This window comes from Lissotriton vulgaris, unplaced genomic scaffold, assembly GCF_964263255.1.
Source record: "Lissotriton vulgaris unplaced genomic scaffold, aLisVul1.2 SCAFFOLD_1248, whole genome shotgun sequence".
Lineage (NCBI taxonomy): Eukaryota > Metazoa > Chordata > Amphibia > Caudata > Salamandridae > Lissotriton > Lissotriton vulgaris.
In genome coordinates this window covers 77,138-99,379 of record NW_028244393.1, presented here as the reverse complement: position 1 = coordinate 99,379, position 22,242 = coordinate 77,138, and positions in this window count along the sequence as shown.

The following is a 22,242-nucleotide window of genomic DNA, read 5'->3' as shown; positions in this document are numbered from 1 at the left end:
CCGATGTAGGTAAATCTTATTTACCGACTCTAGAATACCGAATTTTACCGATTTGGTATTCTAGATTCGTTAAATGAGATGTAGGAAAAAATTAGGTAATTTTTACTGAATCGGTATGATTCGGTAATTACCAAATCGGTATTTACCGATTCGGTAATTGCCATTGATTCCTATGGGCCTTGAGGCCCATAGGAATCAATGTCAATTACCGAATCGGTAAATACTGATTCGGTAAAATTACCGAATTGTCAAGGGGGACAGGGTGTCACTTTGACACCCTGTTGCACCACTGATTCTGGCTTGTGTGCCATGTGACACACATACATGCCCTTAGGGCATTTATGTGTGCCACATGGCACAGGTGTACATGCACAGATGTGCATGTACACAGGAATTCGTTATTTACCACAAAATAGTATTTGGTGGTAAATAACGAATTTTTAAGGGCCTGTGGCACTGTTTTCAGTGCCACCTACATCTACATTTACCGATTCGGTAAATTTACTGATTGGGTATTTTACAGAATCAGTAAATTTACAGAATCAGTAAATTTACCGATTCTGTAAATGTTACATAACAAAAACCAAATACCGGTCGGTAACGCCCGAAATCGGCCGTTACCGACCGGTATTTGGTGTCCTACATGTGGCCCTAAGAGTACTATGTTTTAACAGCGAAACCTGGTCAATGGCACACTCTTGGAATCAAAGTTTTATAATGTCCTCAAGAATGGGTGTCAGGCAGAACTTACCAAAAACACAATCATCTTAAGACAAAAAGTATGGGAAGATTTATGTTGCGCAAGATATATATATATATATATATATATATATATATATATATATATATATATATATATATATATATATACTGAAAAAAACATAGGTTATAGACTATATATAGTTAGGGATTAGCATTTACAAAACCTTAATTTACTCGCACAAAACCATAGAAATTCGCATATATAGTTAGTTGCAATAACTATATATCGCGCACCCGCAATCCACTGCTGATTTATTTATTTTATTTTATTTTACTTGTATACTTATAGAGCGCAGCCTGTCACCCAAAGGGCATCCTGGCGCTTTGCTGATGATGTCACATATTACATCATTCATGACATGGTCAGTGACATCACTGATGACATCACTGATGACAACACCCAGTGACTGTATGTTTCTGTAAAGTTAAAATATGTCTTACATATTGAAGAATGAGTGGATGTGTAAGTGTCTGGATGAAGGATTTAGTAGGTGCGTGACTGACTGTATGAGTGAGTGATTAAATGTGTCTCACTGAGTGCATGGGTTAGTGACTAAACTGTCTGAATGTGTGCATCAGTATGTCTGTTGTTGTGTAAGCTGCTGCATGTGTTGATCAGTAGCTATATGAGTGGCTATATGGGTTATTGATTGGTTGCCCAAGTATTTGAATGGGAGGCTGAGTGTGTGTGTGGGTGGCTGGGAGGTGTGTGACTCTGTGCATAGATGTGTAAGCAGTTGATTCACTAGGTGTATGAGTTCAAGAGTGCATGTGGAAACAGCTATATGGGCGGTTGACTGTCTGCCTGGGTGTGTTGGTGAGTGAATGGATATCTCAGTGCTACATGTGCAAGTAAGTACATATGTAAAACACAGTACATGTGAGAGTTGACATATATAAATAACTGTGCATAAGAGCCAGTGAATGTGTGAGTGGCTGTATGGATCATTGTGAGCTTGTATCAGGGATTGTATAAGAGAGTAAATAAGTGTTAGTATATGTTTGAATAAGTAAGGTGTGTATAACTGTATAGTTGAGGAAATGGAGGTGTGATTGATTCTTTGCATGACTGACTAGGTGTGTGAGTAACTCCATGGATGAGTGACAGTCTGTGAGTGTCTGTTTACACTGATTGTATCTAAGGTTATATTAGAGTCTGAAGAGGTTCATCGTAATATCACATGAATGATATCATCAGTGATGTGATCAGTAATGTCACATGAGATGTCATCAGTGATGTCATCAGTGATGTCATTTGAGATGTCATCAGTGATGTCATCAGTGATGTCACTGACCATGTCATGAATGATGTAATATGTGACATCATCAGCAGTGGATTGCGGGTGCGCGATATATAGTTATTGCAACTAACTATATATGCGAATTTCTATGGTTTTGTGCAAGTAAATTAAGGTTTTGTAAATGCTAATCCCTAACTATATATAGTCTATAACCTATGGTTTTTTCAGTGAATTTCAATGGTTTTTTAATAGCAAATATGAAAAGCTGTAAAATGTCAAGTACGTGGTAGGTAAAAACATTTTCGTATTTATGCACGCTGATGTGCTTTGAACGCTGCCCCCCCCCCTCCTCTTTTCTTTTAAAAATTGGAAGAAACAAAAAGTATTCCCTTCCATAAATAACCCAAGACTTTTATTTTGTTATGGCAAGGGAACGAAATAGAGAATAAACTATAGTTGGTCACCATAGGGTTTAAAGAAGGAATGGTTCTTCACCAGATTAGATATTTTCCCAGACCCTCATTCTCCAATGTGATGAACTAGGCTAAAATTCTTCTGGTGCCTGCACCCTGTCACAGAATATCACCCTAAAACATGGAATCTCCCAAACACCAGATTGAGTTGAACCCCACAGTAAGCCTTATTTCTTCAGGGCCTCAGAATTTCTTTTGCTTTGCTCATGGAAATTGTGGGATATTGGAGAGATAAGGTGTCACCATTAAGAAAGGGTAGTATTTAAATTTGCATATCAATTATGTTAAACCTTTTAGACATATGATATGCTAGCTTGAACTTATGCTTTACATTTGAAGCCGAATTCAACAGCTTAAGTAAGTAGGTTTTCGTAGTTGTAACTTTAAAGGGTGATCTAGCAAGTTGTAAAGATTTTCTAAAACAGTGGAGCGTATTTAGTTTTTTAATGTACATGTTTATGAAACGATTACACAAATGAAACATTTGTGAGTTTTAAATTTCCGGAGAAGTATAATTCACCAATAGCTTTCTCTGTAGATGTTTTTCCATTAACAATCCCAGTTCCATCACCCGCCCAGGATATTACTACTGTTAGTTGTCATTGTTGCTTCTGTTTTAATAAAAAATGTTTTAAGGTGTTTACTGTTTTTGTTGGGATGTATATATTTATAAGTTATTAAAGTGTTATAATCCTACTAATTTTTTATCGATTATTGCTCTTTGAGATATTTCCTGTCTAAAAAAAGAGAAGAATAGGAATATTCTGTCTCCCTTTGCAGATAGTGAAGGATAGGTAATGCGGACTTTTGTCCCCCGTTGTAATCCGTCATGCCTGTTTTTCTCCCCACTGATTGATTGATTGGCTGGACATTTATTGTTCAAGGAATAGTTCTTTCGAGGTATTCTCTGTTTGCAAATAACGTGGAATAGAAATATTCTGTCTAGTCTTTTCAAGTAGTGAAGGGTGGGTAATGCGGACCTTTGTCCCCCGTTGTAATCTGTGATGCCCATCTACTCCCCACTGATTGATAAACTAGTTCCACCCGGACCAATTATCAGAGGTACATCATCTGGCTCAACCGGAGGGTACCCCTAATAAAGAAGACATATGTAAAATACGAAGTAATCACTGTATCCTGTTAAACAGAAACTTTAGCATGAAACACACTTGAAAAGGAAGGGAAAGAAATCGAACAAAATCAGTAGGCCACTGATGAGTTTTTGACTTCGCTAGAAATAAGAAACATGAAAGTGGTGAGAGAAGCCAAGCTTGACGTTACGGCAGCCACGAGGTAGCTAGGCTCCGCCACCCCCCCACTGCTCCAAGCATGTCTGTCCCACCGCCCGCCACGCCCAATAACGGTAACATGAAATAGATACAAATCAGCAGATACCTACCCCATTCCGGAAACTCCCGAAGTGCAACAGGTTCGCGGCTACACCCATCCGGAAGACGAGGCCTTCGGCACGTGTAGGGCGAGTCCTGCTGGCAGCCGTCGGTTGGGGAGGTCGTCGCGTAAGGTGGGCCAGGAGAGGAGCCGAGGCCGACGGGATCCCTTGTCCCATCCTCTTCTTTTTTCAATAATGGCTGCGACAACGGGGGGGGATGTCTTGCACATGCCACCGACCCCCCCCCCCCCCTGGGCCAGGAGAGGAGCCGAGGCCGACGGGATCCCTCTTCTTTCTTCAATAATGTCTGCGACAACGGGTGGGGGGGATGTCTTGCACATGCCACCGACCCCCCCCCCCCGCTGGGCCAGGAGAGCAGCCGCGGCCGACGGGATCCCTCTTCTTTCTTTAATAATGGCTGCGACAACGGGGGGGATGTCTTGCACATGCCACCGACCCCCCCCCCTCCTATCTCCTGGTCTGGCCCCCGCTTGGTATGAGCTCCCCGTTCGGTCCTGAAGTGGCGCCCTGTAGGCCACGGGGGGGATGTCTTGCCTCTGCCTCTGACCCCCCCCCTCTTATCGCCTGGTCCGGACATCACGGATATCAACGCCAGGTGTCGGCGTGGGGTGCGCTGGGAGGGAGAGGCGGCGCGAACGAGCCTGTCCCACCCCCCCAGGTGGGGGCCCCTCAGCTGCACCCCTAACGCTCCACTCACCCAACGAAAGGTCTCGTCCACTATTGCGAGGCAATGATGCTCCGCTCACCCAGCGGGGGTCTCGTCCACTGTTACGGTGCAACGGCGCTTCTAGTTTCCTGCGTCCAGAAACGTTCTCCTCAACTTTGAAGATTCTATAAGAGCCACGGGGGCCCCCGACCCCCGATGGGGAATGACTGCCATGATCACCCACGGAACGACCACGACGTAGCCGCGGGACGTCGGCGCGCTCATGCCGGCGCCGGCCTCAGTCTTGAAATGACCAAAATCCTGCAAGACTACCAACTTGATCAGTTGGGCAGGTAGGTGGGTAATGCCTTCCTGTGCTGAGTCACCAGACAGAAAGCACACAGCGCGCGCCAAACCCCCCCCACCCCACCCAACCCAACCCGCCCCACCCGCGAGGCCTCGGCCCCTGCAGCCCTGCAGTGGGACATTAGTATGACCCGGTAGGAGAGATTGTTGCCTCCCACCCCACTTTGACTGATGGTTCATGTCACCAGTCCCCTCTGCTACCCTTCAACGAAAACTTTTGGACTGCCGAAAGAGGTCCCGGTCCAACCACGAGTTGGTGGAGACATTTTGACTATACTTGGACCTTCCTGACCACACCCAAAATGGCGCCGGTACAAATGAAACTCTCAACTCCTTGTTGTGCCCCAATTGCTCAGCCTTGATATCATGAGATATATATGCAGTTTTTAGCACATGAATTGGGAGAGATAATTATCGGAGGCCTGTGGATAGCATAGGTCGCCCAAGTGTGGCATTACGGATCGTGTGCAGGGGAGGGTCAAAACAAAGGGCAGTCGGTGTAAAGTGGGGGCGAGCTCGTGCTCTCCTTTGAGGAAGAGAGATAACCTACAGTGGTACGGGGTCGTTTTCGTTCGTACTAGGGGGGCCAGGTGACATTCCTTCGGGGTGGCTTAGGGGCATTTAAAACAACTTCCCTGATACAGGTAGCATATAAAGTAGAGGCTAAATACCAGGATCTTTATCGATTGCTTTATGCTGTACAACAATGAAAAACACATACAACAAACCTGGACCATTCATATTTGCAATGTTTCTGCGTACTATACTTTTTAACCCTTAACTAATCGAGCTGCTTCATTTCACCTGCTTTTTTTTTTTTAAAATCGGAAACAGTGGCCATTTATTCGAAACTTACCAATCTACGCGGTACAATTACGTTTGCTTTTTCAAAAACCTTTAATAAAAATGTTGGTGCACAAATACGGGCCTACAACCCCGTGGGCCGGCCACAGAGCAGGCTGGAACTGTAAATGGGGGGGGGGGGGGGTATTTATTTGTGGAAAACATAACAGAGTCAGTGGTCGTTGATTTCATAGTAAAAAGTGCGACAAGTGCAACTAAATCATATCGATAATTCATTGTGAGCAAGTACCAAAAGTGTCGACAATTCGAACCTTCAATAAATACAGTAATCAATGATGCATTAGAACTTAATATCAATTCATTGTCCGAACGTGTAATCAGTACTGGAAACCCATTCGCTAAAAATGATTCGAAGATCCCCCCTGAGTATTAGCCCGAACAGGTTAGTTCCCGACCAATTTGCAAAGGTGTAAGTATTTGCAACCAAAGCCACCAGCGAAGGCAGCCGACGATAAGAGAGAAGAAAAAGGTAAAAAGAGCTCAGCCCCCAGATGAATTAAGTAGGATGTTAAGGATGCGCAGCATGCAGGAAGAGATCTTTTTGGCCAGCAACTGTTCTATGTTTTGTCTTGGATTTTTGTATATAATACATGTACTGTCTCCCCCCGCCCGAGTTTGTGTGTATGTATGTATGTTTTGAAATGACAGGCTTTCCTCATGAGAAATAAAACTCTGTTCTTGTGTTCCTGCTTCCAGCGCCCGTCTCTTTATTTGGTAACCGTTCAAGATGGGAACTAAGTGGCGTCTTGTGCCAGCAGCCTGGGCATCGGTTGTAATCTGGGCTGAATTTTCCTCAGCACGGGGTATGATTCTCAGGGAAGAGCAGCACATATGGGAGGAGGTTTATGGCCCATGCATGAGAGAGAGCGCGGGGGTGACCAGTGCGTGGGGGAGATGCTTGCGAGGGTGGGGAGCCATGCTGAGGATCGGCGGCGTGCAGAGAGTGGGTCTGTTCAAGGCATCTAAAATGGCTGCCGTACACGACAAAAGTGTGGTATTGTTAAAAAAGCAAGATGGCGCAGACAATGTTTATCAATACGGATTAATTTATAACAATTATTTTTAACAATATATTTACTCGAACTGACAAAATGGCGGTCAACACTTCCTGATTTCCTTCGAATCGAACGTTAACAGACGTCACGATCGGCGGCGTGCAGAGAGTGGGTCTGGTCAAGGCATCTAAAATGGCTGCCGTGCACGACAAAAGTGTGGCATTGGAAAAAAAGCAAGATGGCGCAGACAATGTTTATCAATACGGATTAATTTATAACAATTATTTTTAACAATATATTTACTCGCAGTGTCAAAATGGCGGTCAACACTTCCTGATTTCCTTCAAATCGAACGTTAACAGACGTCACGCAGCAAAAAAATAAAAAAAAAACGCTCACGCGCAGCCGCTGGAAGACAAGTATCAACATATATGAGCATCCTCAGCCACCCTCAGAAAACATAGGGGGTCAGGATACATCTCCCGTACCCCCTTATACCCATTTCTCACATTGTTTTTCCTCCATCTTGTAATTTAATTAAATCGAAACACAAAATGGCGAATTCCCGTTTTGCTACCAGTTTGCGACCCGGTTCGCGAACCGGGAAGCGCTTCTACCGCGAAAAATCAATTTTTTTTTATTTGCCCCACGGGACCCTTTAATAACCCCAACATCATTCCTAGGGGGTCAAGAGGGGTCTACCTTGCCCCCTTTCATTAAATTCCCCCTTCGTTTTTCTCCTCCTCTTGTCTCTCGATCCTACCGAGAGACAAGATGGCGGCCGCACCGGACTGTTTAGAATGTTGACAGACACCGGAGAGCCAATCAGCTTCGCTTCGCAAAGCTCCGTTACGCGAAAAGTACGCGATCTGGATATATCTGTTTTTTTAAACGTTAATTTCTCAAAATCCACTGGAGCACATATATTGAGACCCAGCAAAGGCACATCGGGCTAACAGTCCCTACAATTTTGCCAAGTTTCGTGTAAATCCATTCAGCCGTTCGAGCTAAAAGTGAGGCCAAACGCCCTATGGAAAAATGAATGGGAAAAACGCGTTTTGGGACCCCCCTTTTTTCTCGGCCCCCCTTGACGAAACCCCCCAAATTTTCAGGGGCTGCTCAGAAACCAAATGTGCCATTTTCCTGAAAATTTCAGCCGATTCCGTCCACAAACGCCAAAGTTATTAGACATAGAATTTTCAAAAGTTCCATAGAGAAAAAATCCTAACTATATATACCTACTGGCGAGGTTTCCACCAGGTTTGACAAAGAAACCACACACTCCGGGGGTAGTTCTTAGATGTTTATTTCAAAATTTGCAACAGACGCGTTTCGGCGCTCCGCCTGTGGTATCGGGTTCTCCAGGCCTACATACTCCGCAGAATACCTTCTACACCATAAGAACTGTTGGCACGGAAACTATAAAACGCAAAAGACACGTTTATTAAGACCCCATGGGGTGGTGGTACATTCCTACAGCACCCTTCGGTAATGCAAGAAGTATCACACCGAACATCGGTGTAAGTCCTTCTTTTATACAGTTTTACAAACATTAAAAGGTGGGCGGTACATGGTTACAGAGTTTTGAGTACATATATGGTCATTTTTGGAACACAGCCAACTCATGGGAGGGGTTACAACACCACTGGTCAGTTTGGCGGAACATTCCTAAGTGATGACTGGTCAATCGGAACTGCGCATGTGCGGGCTTGACCGTTACTAAAAATAGCCTGTTGCTGGGCAAACTCAAGTGGTCAGTGGTACGGACAAAGGACTAAAGGGCACGCTGACCACGAGGCGACTCATTCTCTAAAATGGCCGCCGTAACATACAAAATGGCGTTTTCAAGTAAGGCCAAAATAAGGGAAATAACGTGTAGCAAAGCTTAACGCTAACCCAGTCATTGTCAAATTACGACAGACGACCCTTTTAGCGTTTAGCTGAAGCTACCTCATAATGGACATAATCAGGATACTCATCTTCTATATCGATGGACATAATCTGGGCCACTTCTTTATGAAGCATTAATTCATTTTGAGCAAAGCTCGCCTAGATGGAATACAAGCTGATAAACACATAGAACATAATGCAGGGCCACATTGTATACATAAACATAAGAAGAATAATATCCCAATTATTATACATAAGATCGTCAGTAGCTTCCAGCCCCATGTGCTAAGCATTGACCAGAACCACCCCGAAAAGGTCCATGTACCCTTGTCCGGATGTATTTCAGCAGCAATTTTATGTAATTTGGATATGGCATCATATACAGATGGTGAATTGTCTGGCACGTAAACACAGCAACTACTTCCGATAATGCGGCATGCCCCCCCTCGATCGGCTAGAACTACATCTAGAACCATCCGGTTCTGAAGCGTTACAATTCTAGATATTTGAAGTTCCTCAGTTATATTCACCAATGCAAAAGCAGTATCATTGGCAACAGCTTCAACAACACGAGTTAGTCGTCGTATTTTCCGACTGTTTAGAGCAGCTCCCACAAAAGAAAACAAACCCAAATTAAAATCTACATATTGTTGCAGTGCGGTATCTGTCTGGTCTATGTCTTCAAGGACTACTGCTCTTTTAACTCTGTTCAGTACAAAATCATGGTACAGAACATAATCATTATGATACATTGGCGGGGCAATGAATACAGGGGGCAATTCAAAAGAGATGTAGCATGTTCCTAACCATCCTAACGGGAGACGATGATAACCTTTATTACCACATATGAAGTACGTATTTCGGGAGGCTACAAATGAAATGCCATTCGGGCTATCAAAGGTAAGTGTGGTGTTACATTCACTTCTGCCAACTGGGATTGTACCTTTATTACGTATACAGAGATCGGCCTTTATATCAATGACATTAATAACATGAGAATTGGACATGTTAATATTTCGTTGGTTGCTGTAAACTCGTGGTGCAGATACATTATCGGGGCGGTACTCTTCCCATTCGAATTTAGTACCTTCAGCTTGTGGATAGCCGTCCCAATCACTGAAACATATTTTATTTAAACGGGAGAGCAGCCCCCCTTTTGTTGGCCAACGCAAAGTGAACAGGAGAGTATACCAGGCATTGCAAGACCCATTGTGGGAAAACGGAAGTGGGATAAGCGGTGTGCCTCCTTTCTTTTGATGCCCAGGCAACATCCCACATACCCAACAGTTAGAAGTGTTCGTCATATTGTGGGTGTGATGCAGAATTTGAATGAAGCTATTGTTCAAGTAAGTCTGTCGGTGCCGTTCTTCATGGTATGGCAAGGTGAAATGAAAATGTTCAGATGGAGCCGGGGTAGTCGGCAGCAAATGTTCTCGTACAGGGACCACAAGTTCTACTACCCAGGCTATCACAGCTATTACCACAATTGTCAACACAAATAGTACAGCACCATGGATTCTTTTGTCTCGTGCTGCAGAAGACACCATAGTTCAAAAGTTCACAATGTCTCAAATGTATAACTAAAAAATAAAAATATGAGTGCTGAGTGCTGAGCTCCGAGGTAGCCGTTGTTTTCTTCTCCGGGGTCAAGACGGGTGTCGCTACTCTTGGCAGAACTGATCCCCCCCCTTGAGATTCCCGGCCTCCGTTTCACAAACCCCAGAGCAGTAACTCAACCAGTCTCGCACCAAAAAAAAATTCTTCTTATCGTGGTCGCAGATCGTATCTTTGTCGTCCAGAAACAGTGTGGTCCGGGAAGGCTCCCTCCGATTCGGCAGACGTTACAGCTGGGCTCTTCTCCTCGTCCAAGATGTCTCGGTAGTCGGTCAACGCTGTCGGGCTCACCAGATCCGGAGAGACACGACGGCAGTGAGTAGAGTGCACCCACCGCTTCCTGTTGGTAACTCGCACAGCCGTTCGAGTTGCGAGCAATACCTGCTCGGGGCCACGCCACCTCGGTTCCAAGCTGTTCGTCCTCTCAAACGAGCGCACCATAACATAGTCACCAGGACGAAGATTGTGAGCCTCTCCAATGGAGTTGTCAGGGAGCGCTTCTCGAACCTGTTGGTGAATAGAAATTAAATCATTTGTTAATCGTGCCAAATAATCGTTCATCATTATACAAGGTACATCATGTAACAATCGAGGTTTAGGAACTCCCCATATATTCATCGGCCTTCCAAACACCACTTCATAAGGTGTGAGGCCAGTTCGAGAATGGGGCACTGATCTAATAGAGAGTAATGCTAAAGGCAAGGCATCCGGCCACTTCAAAGACGTGGATGCCACAATCTTAGCCAACTTTAGTTTCAAAGTAGCATTGTACCGTTCAACAAGACCTGCTTACTGAGGATGGAACACAGCGTGAAACTTTTGCTGGATTCCCAATCCCTTTAACACGTACTCCACAATTTTCCCAACAAAATGGGGACCATTGTCGCTCCACAAAAATTTACAAACGCCATAGCGAGGGAAGTACTCCTTGAGCAAAACCTTAGCTGTTGTCAAAGCTGTATTATCCTTCGTGGGGAAGGCCTCAACCCATTTGCTGAAAGCACACACCACCACTAAGACATACTTAAGGTTATTGCAACGCTCAAGCTGGATGTAATCCATTTGTAGTACCTCGAATGGTGCAGAAGGTGGAACGAACCCTCCTTTCGGAGTATGCGTCCCTTTTGCAGGATTGTGCTGTAAACATATCAGACAGGTCTGCACTACTCTCTTGGCCGTGTTAGCAATCTCAGGATGCTCCCAAACTCGTGTTAACAATCGAGTAATTGCAAGAGCTCCAACATGTGCCAACCCATGTGTCATCTGGACCATCGCTTGCAAGTAAGCTGCAGGCAATTTCCATCATTCCATATCTTTGCTCCTCCAACAACCCTCGTCATCCAGTACTCCCTCTGCTGCCCAAGTTGCAAGTTCTGCTTCAGTCGCCGATTTCTGAATGTCTAATATCTCTGCTCTAGCATCATGCCATCGCTCGGCCTGCGACTTCACTACATACATTGGGGAGTCATTTCGTGACATAGCCGTTTGTCTTGCTATACTGTCTGCAAAGGCATTACCTTGTCCCACTTTGTCAGTGACCTTTTTATGTGCACTGCATTTAATTATCGCCACTTTCTTTGGACAAAGTAACGCATTTAGGAGATCACGCACTAGTTCTCCGTGCATAATGTGTACTCCATGCGAAGTCAAAAACCCACGCTCTCTCCAGAGTAGGCCAAAGTCATGCGCTACTCCGAAGGCGTACCGGCTGTCTGTGTAGATATTCACACATAGGCCAGCACTCAGTTCGCAGGCTCTTGTCAAAGCTATCAGCTCCGCTGCTTGGGCCCATTTCTGTGGTATTCGTGCTGTTTCTACCACCGTCTTAAGTGTCGTGATCGCATATGCTGCAGAAGTTGTGCCATCTGGCAGCCTCAAACCCGATCCATCAACCCACAGTTCCCCATCCACATCTGGAAGTGGCGTGTCCTGTAAGTCGACACGACCCTTTGTTTGTTCTTCGGTCAGGAAAACACAATCATGGTGTTCTTCCTCCTGGCCCTCAGCAACCGGATACGGCAATAAAGTGGCAGGGTTCAGGGTAGCGCATCTTTTTAGTGTGATATGTGGCGCCAGAAGTGTAAGCTCATATCCTGTCAAACGTGCGCTTGTAAGATACTGTGTTTTCGTTTGATTTAGCAGGGCATCCACTGCATGGGGAACTAGCACCAACAGTTTGTGCGACAAAACTATTCCCTCACTCTGCCGTATAGCTACTGCTGTTGCTGCAACTGCTCGAAAACACCCAGGTAACCCTTGTGCTACAGGATCAAGAATGGCTGAGAAGTACGCACATGGCCTCTGCTTATCCCCGTGTGTCTGCACTAACACTGATAATGCACACCCATCTTTCTCGTGCACGTACAACGTGAAAACCTTTGTGTAATCTGGTGTACCTAACACGGGTGCAGAGCAAAGGGCCTGTCTCAGTTGTTCAAAAGCATTTTGACATTCATCTGTCCATTCAAGGGGCATTGGTGTAGTTTTGGACAGTAACGCTAACAAAGGTTTTATAATGTGCGAAAACCCCATTATCCACTGTCTACAAAAGGACGTTAGTCCTATGAAGGCGCGTACATCTCTCTGAGTGCGGGGGACTGGTGTATCTAAAATTGCTTGAATTCGATCAGATGTTAATGCACGCCCCTCCTTAGACAAAAGATGACCGAGGTAGGTCACCTTTGGTCTACAGTATTGTAACTTTTTCTTAGAAACTTTGTGATTATTCTGAGCCAAAAAGGAGAGCAAGGCAAGAGTACTCTCCTCACATTGTGCATAGGTATCTGCAGCCAATAAGAGGTCATCAACGTATTGAATAAGAGCTACTCCAGATTGCAATTCAAAGGAATCAAGCTGTCTTTTTAAAGCCTGGCTATAAATGCTAGGGCTCTCTGTGTAACCTTGAGGAACACGACAAAATCTATACGATTTATTATTTAACGTGAAGCCAAATAGGTATCTGCTGTCGGGATGGATGGGAATGGAAAAGAACGCATTTTTAAGGTCAATAACAGAGAAAGTCGTTGCAGTGGGGGGAACCAAAGTAAGTAAGGTGGTGATATCAGACACCACCGGGTACTGGGGAATGACAATTTTGTTTATTTCTCTCAAATCAATAATAAATTGATAGACTTTGTCGTCAGTGTCTTTCTTAAGGATTGGAATAATAGAGCTGTTACAGACATTGTAAGGAACTTCCTCCACTACTCCTGCAATAATCAAATCCTGAACGATGTGCGTCAGGGCAATTTCACCTTCTCTGGATATCTTGTACTGCGGTACACGTGGCAAAGATACTCCCTCCTTAACAGTAATTTGAATAGGCGGGATGAGCATCTGTCCCACATCCGTATCTGATGTCGCCCATAACGTGTGTGGGAGAGAGGCTAGCGCTTCAATTTCTTGCATGGTACAGAGTCTGCCTGAATCTGGGTAATTGTCATTCAAAATATCCCGCACTCCTTCCGGAGCGCAGCGTATCGTTGCTCGAAAATATTTGAGCAAATCTATGCCCATAATATTGTCTGGAGTATGGGGTGACAACAAAAATGGACAAAAACCAAAAAATGTATCAATGCAAAATGCAAGAGGTCGTGATAATGGGCTTGGAGAGGGTGTGCCATCGAACCCTATACATGTTATCGTTTCGCCAGACAGGGGAGCCCTTGGAACCAAGTTTTTAGACAAAGCACTATGAGTAGCTCCTGTGTCAACTAAAAACTGATCAGTAGAACCCAAAATGCCCGCTGATACACATGGACCTCTTTGATCTACTGGCACTTCAATCGATTCCACACCCCATCCTACGCAATCCTATGCATGCACATAATCCTGACTCTTCACGTTCTCACCCTCCGATATCTGATACTGATTTCGCCGATCAAAAGTGTTTCGCTCGTCCTGACCACGACCCCTCGCCTCAAACCTACCATGATCACCTCTACCACCTCTCGCTCCCGAATAACTATTCCGTGACCTTCCACCACCTCGACCACGCTGACTACGTTGCTCACGAAGCACCGGACAATCTTCGGCCCAATGCCCAAACTCTTTACAATACGCGCATTGATCCTCAGCAATATCGGTACGGCCATACGACGCGTTACCCCCTCCTCGCCTGCCTCTGTCATTCCCTCTAGATTGCATACCGCGAACCTGTGCCAACATCACCTTTGTCTTCACTCCTTCGCTTTCTTATCTACACTTTCTTTAGCCTCTAATTCCTGCCGCTCATAATACTGAGCCATAGTTAACAAAGACGCAGGGGTCGCCGTGGTCCAGGAGCTTTCACTTGTTTTCAACCGCTTCGCAATCTCCGGTAGGAGATTAGCCACATACTTGTCGACAAACAGATGCCTACCCGTATCATCTGTTAACGATTGTCCTCTGTAATCATGAAACGCTTCTTCAAAACGTGTGAAGAAGTCAGAAACCGACTCATCTTGTTTCTGTTCACACAATGCTAACATAGTCCAATCAATCTTTTTAGGGGGAACAAGCGTTTTTAATTTATTCAAAATAGCTGTTGGAAGATCTAAAATCAACTGACAAGGTTTGCATGCAGGCTCCCTGTCTAAATCAGCTTGACTTATATCTTTCCAAGTTGCTCCGAACATTGTTTGATCATCGAACTTACGAATCGCTCTCCACATATCAGGGGGAGTATTAACCCAAAGAAAAGATCTATATCAACGAGCGTCATAACACAAGAAGAAATAGCCCCCTCCACTCCTTCATAGAAAGCTGCCGGATTTTTACGGGGATCGGGCAAAGCGTTTTTCAATGCCATAACATCCGCTCTATTCCAAGGCGTATACACCCAATTATATATAAAATACCCCTTTGCATCCCCAGACAATTTATCATCACTGGTACCTTGCCCTTTAGGGGGAACATACAAAGGTGCAGCTTCACGCATAGGCATAACATGCACTTTAGAACTCTTATCTGCTCCAAAGATAGAACACTCTTTGGTTAACTCCGTCGACCCCGGCACGGACTGCTCTGCTGCTTTTCGTGCTTCCCGCAATCTGGACGCCTCATGCCGTAGCTGGACCAACCGTAGGAAAAAGGTATCCGCATCTGAAATATCAAATAGACCTTTACGCATATGCTCATGATGAACTGATATATCCTTAGATTCTAATTCCTCTGAATTCTTACGAAATCGGTCAACAACTTCATCTGCAAAAGTACTTAAAAAACACATCTGTTCTCGCTCTGACCACTTATTCTGTTCAGCATTAAGTTCTGACATAGTGATTTTATTTAGATTCAGTTTCCTGGCGAAACTAGGTAATTCCGCGGCTCTATTAGCAGTTAACCTGGTACTCGTACTATCCCGGTCGTCATCACCGAAGTCCTCGTCCGGAGCCGTAGGCTGAACATACGGAGGCGGAGATCGATCTAATAACGAAAAATCATCAACTTCATTAGTAAGGACAGGATAAAGCGGACGTCGAATAGGAAATTGACCGGTCGTTTGCAAATTACGTTCCTGTGCCTCCCTCTCTTTCTTCTCCTGCAACTCCTTCTCCTCCAGCTTTAAAGCTTTATCTCGAGCAGCCTTGCGCTGCTCTTTTTCCGCCAAGGCAATCTCACACTTCATACGTTCACGCACTGCTTTCTCCCACATTCGCACACAATCAAACATATCCTGTCTAGACCTGCGCTGAAACAAACATTGCTCCACAAACTGAACCTTTCGTAAATCAAACGACCCATGTAGTGGCCATTGCAACTCGGGATCAGACTTAGTGTATTTGTTCCATAATTTACTGTACAATATAGGGGGAAGGCCAAATTTTATGTACATTTCACGGTTAGGGGTCCCCTCTGGGGGAGCCGGCTGAGATTCGTTTAATCTGTATGTGGTAGCATTTCCAAGACAGCACATCCCTCGGAGTGTGCTTAAAACAGGCATGTTCAAGAAGTACCACGGAAACGTGATACCGTAAAAAATGGCACTTACTATTCTGCACACAAATGTGCCGCTCAAAATACAAACAAAAGTAGAGAAACATCTCTACATGCCTGCCTATGTGAAGTGCACTACACATATAAGATCAAATTCACAAACTCAAATGTTAGCTAACTCAAATCATAGTCATATTCATAGAACTACAGTAAGCGTCCGCAGACTACCTTACCAATCACAATTCTTACCCAAATCTCAAATATCCAGGTTCCAACTGCCAAGGTCTTTGATCGAATTAGCCAAACAGGCACTGTACAGCAACGCAGACGAGCAGGATCTCAGTCGGGGACCGGCGCCACCTGGAAGGTCAGATCAGAAGGAAGGGAAGAAAACACCGTGGGTGCCAAGACTCGGGTCACTCAGTGGCAGCGTACGCGTCCATGGTGAGATTCCAATCCTTCGTCACGACCTCTCCTTCGGGCATCCGAGTCGCCGATGAGTCCCTTCGTGGTCGCCAATTTGTGGTATCGGGTTCTCCAGGCCTACATACTCCGCAGAATACCCTCTACACCATAAGAACTGTTGGCACGGAAACTAGAAAATGCAAAAGACAAGTTTATTAAGACCCCATGGGGTGGTGGTACATTCCTACAGCACCCTTCGGTAATGCAAGAAGTATCACACCGAACATCGGTGTGAGTCCTTCTTTTATACAGTTTTGCAAACATTAAAAGGTGGGCGGTACATGGTTACAGAGTTTTGAGTACATATATGGTCATTTTTGGAACACAGCCAACTCATGGGAGGGGTTACAACACCACTGGTCAGTTTGGCGGAACATTCCTAAGTGATGACTGGTCAATCGGAACTGCGCATGTGGGGGCTTGACCGTTACTAAAAATAGCCTGTTGCTGGGCAAACTCAAGTGGTTAGTGGTACGGACAAAGGACTAAAGGGCACCCTGACCACGAGGCGACTCATTCTCTAAAATGGCCGCCGTAACATACAAAAAGGCGTTTACAAGGCCAAAATAAGGGAAATAACGTGTAGCAAAGCTTAACGCTAACCCAGTCATTGTCAAATTACGACACGCCTTACTCAATGTTACAAACATTGATGGTAGGCGCCATGTTTTAACAGTAATCTAGCGTGCATTGGTGGCAAAAACAAAAAAGGGACTATGATCATGCGCCATATTGGATGTTGTTAACATTGTACGCCACATTTTGTTCCAGTACACTAATAATACCATAGTAGCTCATCTACTCGATTCCGCTACAGTTATGCCTAAATTACGGATCACTGAAATAATATCGAGGGACAAAATATCGACTTGCCAAAATATGGTGGACAAAATATCGACAGTCAAAATATCGAGTTTGTATCTACAAACAGGTAAGTACAAAAATATCGAGTACAAAATATCGTTAACAATAATATAGATGTAAAAAATATCGACTTTATTAAAAACAGTGTTAAATTAAATTAATATTAAATTTTAATTACTAAAATATACTTAAAAATACTTAAATTAAATTATAATAATTAAATAATAAATGAAAATAATAAAAATAATTTTTTACAATCTTATTTGTTGACCCTGAACCCTAAAATATACCCCTTTACCCAAAAACCCAAAACTGACCCTGAACCCTAAAAATACCCCTTTACCCAAAAACTAAAAACTGACCCTGAACCCTAAAAATGCCCCTTTACCCAAAAACTGAAAACTGACCCTGAACCCTAAAAATGCCCCTTTACCCAAAAACTGAAAACTGACCTTGAACCCTAAAAATGCCCCTTTACCCAAAAACTGAAATTTGACCCTGAACCCTAAAAATGCCCCTTTACCCAAAAACTAAAAACTGACCCTGAACCCTAAAAACGCCCCTTTACCCAAAAACTGAAAACTGACCCTGAACCCTAAAAATGCCCCTTTACCCAAAAACTAAAAACTGACCCTGAACCCTAAAAATGCCCCTTTACCCAAAAACTAAAAACTGACCCTGAACCCTAAAAATGCCCCTTTACCCAAAAACTGAAAACTGACCCTGAACCCTAAAAATGCCCCTTTACCCAAAAACTAAAAACTGACCCTGAACCCTAAAAATGCCCCTTTACCCAAAAACTGAAAACTGACCCTGAACCCTAAAAATACTCCTTTACCCAAAATGTATCAATATTATTTAATTACCAAATAATTATTAATTAACAATAACAATAAATTAAATATATTAGCACATTAGCTGTAATTATTTTAATAATTAATATTATTTTTTCCCAATTAATTACTTAACAATAACACAAAATTATATATATTAAAATGTACTCTGATCAATGTAATAAACTAATTACAAATAATTAATTACCAATTAATTACTAATACAAAATATGTACAAAATTATATTAATTAATTAACTAATTATTATTAATTAATTATCAATTAATTATTAATATTTACAAACATATATTAATTAATTAATTATTATTAAATTACTTCCCACCCTAATCCCCTATAAACCCACAACCCGCTACAGAATTACATTACGCAATTATTAAAAAAACAAAATTCATTTAATAAAATATTTTATAACATTAATACACACTTTTCACACATATTATTGCATAAAAATACACTATAAAATATTATATATTATTAAAAATTCGATATTTTTGCTATCTATATTTTATACAGTCGATATTACTTCACTTACCTGAAAAACTATATTTTTGTAGTCGATATTATGTCCAGTCGATATTTTGTCCAGTCTATATTTAAAACTCGATATTATGTCCAGTCGATATTTTGGAGTCAATATTTTGTCTGTGCACCCTAAATTATATCATAAGCACAGAAATCAAAGCTTATTACGTGCACAATGTGAAGCTTAAATTGCGTGCACATTTCTGCAATCGTGTTATCACGCCGTGTATCGGCCAAATTATTCAGCAGTGTCTGGGTTACTAATTCTCGCATATAATTATGTAACAGCTTGCCATCTCGACATTTGATATTGATGACATAAACTTGAGCTGTTATCATCTTATCTAGTGACAGTGTCCATTAATCACTATGCCATTTTGAAGTTTCATACCCAGTCTGAAATACGCCGTATAGCCATTCACTGGCGTGAACACTGTACTTCAACATAATATGTGACATATCAGATATGTCACTGACCATGTCATGAGTGATGTAATATGTGACGTCATCAGCAGTGCATTACACGCGCAAGTTATAGTGAGTCCAACTAACTATAACGTGGAATTTCAATGGTTTTATGTCAGTAAAATTTCCAGCTAACTATAACTGGTGTGAAACCTATGGTTTTTTCAGTGAATATATATATTGTTTGGCTGCAGCGCACTTGGGGTTTGAACTGTTTGGGACTGAAGGGAGTGCGTGTGACTTTTACTTGGCGTACTGACCTCCTTCCATCACTGCATCTTTGCCCTGAACGTTGTCTGCCGTCCCCGAGCTATGCTCACCAGAAGAGATGCCTTCTGGGAGTTGGAGTCTCATTTGTGCCACCATGGTTGAATACACATGTGACTTGGGGGCGGGAGCATACTCACCTTCCAATGAGGGTGGTACTGGACACTACAGAGTTGCAGGCGGGGTCAGCACGTGACAGCAACAGCAACCGAAGAAGGCTACTCGCCGAAATGCATTTTGCTATGCTATCCATGATTAAACGGCTCCTGAAAAGTTCCCTGCTGTGGCCTCTTCGCCTTTCCATTCTGTGAGGAGTCTGCTTATATATATATATATATATATATATATATATATATATATATATATATATATATATCTCCATCACAATCCAGGACCCCAATATTGGAGCAGGCCACTCGGAAGCTGGTTGCAAACACCTCTTTATTGCAGCATGCTAGTGAATGTCGAACAGGGAAATACTTTCTATCTGCATAGATCGCCAAACGCGTTTCGAGAGTCAGCAGGCTCTCCTCATCAGTGGCTCTGTGTGTTTAAAACAAAGTTGCAGCATATTGCGATTTAAATGTCAAACACCTGCCCTCCCTTGGGCGAGGCCGCATTCGGTCTTCTGGGCGCTGTAGTTCCAAAGCTGAATATTCCAAGTGGATGCGCACTTCATCATTATTGTACATATTTACATCCCAACTGGGTGAAAGTGAAATATCCTGCCCTCGTTACACTTTGCTTTGTTGCTGCAATATGGTGCGGGCTCGCACGCATACCTGGATAGCGTCCGCTCCTACTTTTCCTTCTTTATTGGTTGCTCTTTTTATTTTAGCTCTCTGGTATATATAAATACATTTATCAAAATAGTTGATTTTAATTAGTGTCAGCTTTAAAATATACGTGGACACCAAGGGGCTTATTTACAATTAGGGCTCCCGATTTTATGGTATTTATTTTTTTGACCTTTCCGTCTGTATTTATCCATATTTATTTTTTGTCAACTTTATCTGTATTTATCCATATTTATTTTCGGGTTGGAGAACCGGGCCTTATTGGCCTGGCGGCGCAGGGTACGCCTTAAATCCCTGAGTTCACCTGCCTTGTCGGACAGAGACACAAGACACTCTGTTAGGCGTAGAAAACCATGTTTATTAGCTGCAGCTAAGCACAGTTGTCCCAGAAGTACAGAGTAGGTTCTCAGGAGACTGCCAATTTATTCCGTGGCGCACAATCTTTTATAGGACACATATTTACAATGTATACTCCCAATACATACAAAGCTAGCCAATAGGAAAAGTTAGAAAACAAACTATCAGGTGTCCCAAATACGCCCTTCTTTCAGACCCTGTGTATCACCCCTCCCCACAGTGCTAGTGCCTACAATCCAATTTGCAGGTGGCAGGACGTATTTGTGTGCCTCAAAGGATAGTTGTGGAACAAGAGAATACAAGGAGAGAATAGCGAAGGCCAGTCGGATAAGATAAAGTAAGGAAAGAATAGGGGAAGCCAAATAGTCAGTCGAGACAGGGATCATTCAACCCAGACATGGATTAGTGAACTCGGCCAGACCCTGACATCGGTTTTGTAAACAAGGGCAGGGGGTTACTTTTTAACAGAAGAGACACGTAGCAGCAGGGAAAGGCAAAAACACTCCGTTCGCCGTGCTGCCTGAGGGAGGGCAACACAAAATGGAGACGAGACACAAAATGGAGGCCAAATACTGGATGAAGTCGGAAACCGAAGAACTTCAGACCCTCCTTTTGCCACTACTCAGGCAAAACACAAAGGACTCAAGTTAATCTGAGTCGATGTCAATGGCCATGAGGTCGTCGAGCTGTTGCTGCAACATCATTTTAATGTTCTCTGTTTTCTGTGACACAGGCCTTGGGACACACATCGTGGCACAAAGACCGCAGATGGCAGGGCCACACTGCAAACAAAGACAACAAGAGAAAATGATGGCCAAAACCATTCTAAGGAAGGTTAATACTTTCCATCCCCATGTGGACAGTAGTCCCCAAAACCATCCTATCACAGTCCAATCTCCTGTGTCCTGGTGTATAGACTTGGAAATTACATGCAATTTAGAGATGGCTTGGTATACCGTAGGGGCATTATCAGGAATATAAATGCAGCAACTAGACCCGATCAATTTACAGACTCCTCCACGATCTGCAAGGACAATGTCTAAAACCATTCTGTTCTGCAAAGTCATAAGGCGATCCGCCTGAAGTTTGGCTGTTAGATTACTCAAGGCTCCAGAAGATACATTTATGGTAGCCTCAACAACACAAACTAATTGTCTAATGTCTCTGCTCTTGGCCATTGGGCCCCAGAAAGGAAGTAACCCTTTGATAAAGTCACCTCCTTCTTGTCCTGCTGTGTCCTTGTTATGTTATGTTAAATGGCTCTTGTAACGCGCACTGTCACCAAAGGTTTCCTGGCGCTCTTTATAACAGGATGGAAAATGAAGAGTTGACACTGACCAGGTTAGCCTAGGGAGGGGAAGAGAAATGTCTTAAGCAGTTTTCTGAAGATAGAAAGGGAAGTGCTTGACTTGATGAAAAGAGGGAGGGAATTCCAAAGGCTAGGGGCCAGATGAGAGAAGCGGCGGCCGCCGT